The following is a 6,000-nucleotide window of genomic DNA, read 5'->3' as shown; positions in this document are numbered from 1 at the left end:
ACTGATAAAGAACTGTTGTTGGTGTTATGTTGGTGTTATCACATGTCAAGCCTTTAACAAGGTATGAAAGAACACAAGGATTTAAATTATTCTGGTGCTCAATTTTTGCGTAACTAAAATTAATGTTACTCAAATTCCTGATGGATTCTGTCTTAAACTGTTACGAGCTTAGTATTTCCAAATTATTGCATGTCAATGTAAGGCAAGACAAGACATGCCTTGGTTCTTATGTAATTCTCTTAAAAACACATAAGATATTGACTATAATTTTGTCTGTGCTATGGCAATTCACAGTGGGGTGGTCTTGATGTGTCTTTAACTTGTGGACTGGACTGGACTAGTAAAACGCGGACAAGTAAAACGCGGACTTGTAAAACGCCTCTAGACACTTCGAATTCCTTGGCCACAATCATCTTACGGCTCTCTTCAATACATAATGTCTCAAAAAAACAGTAACCTCAGAAAAAAGTCAGAAGCAAATAAGGTCGAAAGACCGAATTTGAACATATAACGGCAAATGTTCTAATGTCACGAACGTAGGAGTCGTGTAGGCCCGTCACCTTTATTTACGATTGACTGTTGATTTCTGGACGGGCCCCGTTCTACCTCGTGCGAGCAATACAAACGACTGCACTCAACAGACGTCAAGTAGTGGAAAGAAAGAAATATATGCACACAACTCATAGCATCAATCCCGTTGTTTTAGTAGGGGTTTGCAGAACGAACATGTGCTATACTGCAAAAACATCTCCACGCTAAAACAGACCATAGAGTGCTCAAAAAAGCTAGAAATATGCCGTCGAAGAAACACACAAGAGCTTCAAACACAAATTGTTTCGCTCGCTAAACCGTTTAGTTTTATCCGATTTACAAGCGCTTGTTTTACAAGTCCGCGTTCTACAAGTCCGTGCTTAACAAGCCCTCGTTTTACAAGTCCGCGTTTTACAAGTCCGCGTTTTACTAGTCCTCGTTTTACAAGTCCGCGTTTTACTAGTCCGCGTTTTACTAGTCCTCCTTTTACAAGTCCGCGTTTTACCTGAGTCCGCGTTTTACTAGTCCGCGTTTTACAAGTCCGCGTTTTACTAGTCCGCGTTATACTAGTCCGCGTTTTACAAGTCCGCGTTTTACTAGTCCGCGTTTTACTAGTCCAGTCCAGTCCTCGAAATACAGTATGCCAAAACTCCCCGCCCTCTAAAGATAAGTCCTTGACGGTTCTTGTCGTTTTTCGGTGCCTATTCATCTTCGGCATCTTTCTCATCCACCTCTCGTTCTGTCCTGTGTCTGTCATCACACGAAAGAAAAGCTGATTCTCAAAAAATCTGCCACAAAAGGAAATTGACAAAAACAATATGAAAACCATATATCGAAAGCTTCTTATTCTAAAATTTTATCATACGTCGTAATTCAGAGCTACAAAGAAGTTCCTCCTTTTGAGTTATTGATACTGTTCTTACAGTACCTCTTTCCACTAGCGAAATTTTACAAAATTCCTTCGCGGCGAAAAGGTAGCGCGAATCCAGAACAGACTCCAATCGAGAGTGGGTTAATTCTAGATTACTATTAATTAACTATTACAACATTCATTTTTAAAATAGTTTCCCAAGCCGACTAAGCTAACTAAACGTCGAGTGTATCTTTCAGTAAACAAAACATGCCGTTATGACGCCGGAAATCCAGCTCACGCATACTATACCCCGTGACTCACGCAAACCTCCGACTTACGTGCTACTACAGTCATTCCTTTCTAAACATTTTTTTTTTTTGACCACCACCGTACCTTTCTACCCAAAAAGCTCATGAAACCGCCCGGTTTTAACCTGTTTTAACCTTTCAAAAATTAGAGCGTTCGAAACTAAATAAGATCCGTAATCACAAACAACATACAGCCATTTACCAGCACTCTTTAAAACTCCTGAAACCCTTCAAAATCAGCAAAATAAATCTTTGAAATAATCTTTATCAATGTTTCTTATTTTTTATTCAGTTCTATAAAATGCCTTTCATACACTACTGTCAAACAAAAATTTCAATTTCCTCAAAGTTTCAAGACAAAAGAATAACAAATATTTCGTGCACAATGTAATTTGATTAAACAATATTATCACGTCTAAAAATACTTCAAGCAATTCAGTGAAAACCCGTTTTTTTTTTCGTATCAACGAAAACCACTTTCGAATAATCAATACATGAAAATAACAATAAGATCAAAAGGAAGAAAGGAACCTTTCTAATTATTTGAAGACTTTCAAAGCCGTGATATTATGCATCCAATCCGCGATAAAATTTAATTACAACAAAATCCAAGTTCTCATTTTGAATTCCATTTTTTTCAGTTGATACCTTTATCCAACTTGTGAAAAATTCCATTCAAGTTCCTATTAATACTGTACATTCCCAATGTTTTGCTCAGGTCTTCAGAAGCGTCTTACTAACCAAATCTAAAATAATTCCAAAACATGCTGTACAAACATTCTACTCTTTGTGACAAACGACTTGACGACCAATTGTTCAGAAATGAAAATCGACACAGTTCTTGCTAAATAAAAAAAAAGTTTTACGGCGGAGTCAGGCTCAAAAAATATACCGCAAGATCACACCCCCATTCATAGTCAGAAACCAGCAAACCATCTAGTTTGCTAAAAAAAAACACTGCGTGACATCAATGACGTTACCTTTTTCATTTACAAAAATAACTTTAACTTGTCAAAGTAAGTTCAATTTCACAATGGTGAATATCAGTACAGTATGGGGCCCAGTTCTCGGCCGGGTCCAGTTCTCGGCCACTTTGTGTTTAACACGTTTTTTCACACTCCAGTTGAATCAAAAGAAAAAGGTATTTCCTTCAAACGATAGACTGATTCATGTGCTTTAAGTATCTTGAGTTTGATCGTTCAATTCGATATAGAAAGCTCACACGTCGAGTTTACGCGGAGGTAGGTGAATTTGCATTCCCGAAAAAGTTGTTTGTTTACGGCTCCAAATTCATGGATGTAGTTAATTCGTATTTTATCCAAAAGCCCCCACCATACGAGCTAATTTTTGGCATGTGAAACGTAGAATAATTCAGCTTTCTGCTTTAGTTAACTTTTCGTTGAACCGTTGTATTTTTTGGTCTTAATTTACTTCGAAATTTTTTCTTGCGACGTTTGCGTATTTGCCAGTTCTCGGCCACCCTGCTCGCCATCACAGCTTAGCGCTTGGTTTTTAATATAATTTCATCTGCTGCTGCCAGAATGAAAGTAATAAACGTTTTAAAAATAAAGTTCAATCTTATCTCTAAGTTTTGAGCTGACTCTTGTCTTGTCTATTATTTCTACAACACCTAAATCTTTCAAGACCTTTTCACTGCAAAATAAACCATCTAAATGCACGGGTCACACAATGCGGTTTCGCCAGAACCTGCACATAGGCAACTAGGCGCGTTAAAATCCTTCTTTTCTAAAGTAAAACAAAGCATCGTAAAAATAATTTGGGATCGATATAGTATAAATAGGTTTACAGAGTGATTTTATGACTGTGAAAATTAATTGAGCATTTTTTTACAGATAATTACGCACAAGCTTTTTAGTGGCCGAGAACTGGGCCAAGGTGGCCGAGAACTGGGCCCACAAATGGAGCTTTTATTTTTATTATTGCTCGGGCAAATTAATTTTTGACCGGTCGATAGCTTTACACCAAAAAGCTGAATAATGTAGCTAGCTCTGGGAGAAATTTCAAGTTCCTGCGGTTCTTCTGAGGTAAGAAATACAAGTTTACGTCAAAAGTGGCCGAGAACTGGGCCAAGGTGGCCGAGAACTGGGCCCACAAATGGAGCTTTTATTTTTATTATTGCTCGGGCAAATTAATTTTTGACCGGTCGATAGCTTTACACCAAAAAGCTGAATAATGTAGCCAGCTCTGGGAGAAATTTCAAGTTCCTGCGGTTCTTCTGAGGTAAGAAATACAAGTTTACGTCAAAAGTGGCCGAGAACTGGGCCAAGGTGGCCGAGAACTGGGCCCACAAATGGAGCTTTTATTTTTATTATTGCTCGGGCAAATTAATTTTTGACCGGTCGATAGCTTTACACCAAAAAGCTGAATAATGTAGCTAGCTCTGGGAGAAATTTCAAGTTCCTGCGGTTCTTCTGAGGTAAGAAATACAAGTTTACGTCAAAAGTGGCCGAGAACTGGGCCCCATACTGTACTTTGCCCCGTAAGCTTTTTTCTCTGTCCTTCCGCCGAAGCAAAAAAACACAACCTGATTACACATTAACCCAAAAGTCGACCAAGTGTGCCTGCAACGATTTCCTGTCAAAACTAAAATGAAAACCATTGCGGTATGCGTCACCCGTAGCGGTTTTGTAGCAACCCCAAGCTATCCCCGTCTTTTTGGCCGCGCCAGGAGACTACGCTCTAGGACGACCAAAGGGTAAACTATAAATCGGCCACGCCCGATTAATAATTATTTTCAGAAGTGTGAAAATTGGTCGATTTTGCATTTGTTAATCAAAGATAGAGTTAACCTCACTTGGACTGCCCAAAAACTATTTAAATTAATGTTAAATAGTTAAAAAAAAGTAAAAAAATAAATAAATGTTGTTTATGGTGGTCATGCACTTAGTTACAGGCATGCCACTCAAACAGAGGAAACAAATATTTTAAATAAACGTTACAAGGTTAAAAATCCCAAATGGCAGGAGGCAGACCAGTTGGCTATAAACAAAGCGTGATCGAGGATTTGAACTCGGGACTACTGAGAAACAAATCTAGCTAGTGGCAGGGACAGGTCTTGAACCTGGGACCCTTCGGATTACAACAACAGCGCCCTTAACCACTCGGCCACGCTTGCCTCCATAAAGTTAAGTTAAATAAGTTAAGAAAACCATCTTTCATATCCAGGATTAACTTACTCTCTTTCCAATTGGAGTCCGTTTTGGAATCTACTATACTAAAAACCGGACAACTGCTGTGAGCATTTTTTAATGCCATAAAGACCTTCCCGGTTAACTAATAACAGTCCAGGGAACGCAGGAAATGGCACTTTTGAGAGTCCAATTTGAAAAAATTACCGGGGAAGTTCGTGCTTCCGGCACTCATATTTGCGCCTTTCCGCTCACGTCCTCCAGTTAAACATTTTAATACTGTTTTTAAAAATGTTATCGAAAACCCCGACTCTGACTGCTCATACAAAAAAATTTCACTTCTAGCAAAACACAACGTGGATGTCGACGTGAAATCTGTTACGTACCCTGGGTGTAACATAAGGCGCGTTTACATATACATATTTTCATATACATTTACATATGCGCCTATGGCCCCGTTTTGATTTGACTGTTTCTCTACAAAAGTGGAGAGGTCCGGACCAATTTTCTGACGGGTCCGTACTCAATTTTCTCTGTCGTGTAAACGCGCCTTATCCCCCCTTTGAAAATTCCTAGGTACTCAACTGCTGTTAAAGAAAAGTGTGTCTATTTACGAACGAGCAAAATTGGAGCAATTCCTTGTTATGTCATGTTAGAAATTAGGAGCTGTCGAAATACACACAGAATCACCACAAAGTCGGAAGAAGATAGTATATGGTCTTGATCCCAAGAGTAACATCTTTGGAGTAACATCTGGGAGAAAGAAAAATCACACAACAAAGACTCTGCATGGATAAAAAGGCAAGAAGACCTATACAAAGACCTTATAAGGCCCACTCATGGAGAGCAATAAATGTCGAAGAGACCACCTGTGCTATCAACAAAAGCAGTAACTAGAAATCACCTGGAAAGGATAAAGTTTCCAGTTTCTGCCTTAAACATCTTGTCAGCTTACATGAAGACCTAGCAAAAGCTTACACAAAGGTTACTGAACACCCCGAAGAAACATCAGAATGGCTTACTGTATTACACATCTACAACTGAAAACAGAAGAAACGAAAAACCCAAAGAACTATAGACCGATTACTTGTCTTCCCACGATGTATAAGATTCTGACATCCATCATAGCAGAACGAACATACACTTTCTTGAATGAACA

This window comes from Oculina patagonica, chromosome 7 (assembly GCF_052425735.1).
Source record: "Oculina patagonica isolate OP01 chromosome 7, crgOcupat, whole genome shotgun sequence".
In the NCBI taxonomy this organism is placed as follows: domain Eukaryota; kingdom Metazoa; phylum Cnidaria; class Anthozoa; order Scleractinia; family Oculinidae; genus Oculina; species Oculina patagonica.
This window is presented reverse-complemented; position numbering follows the sequence as displayed.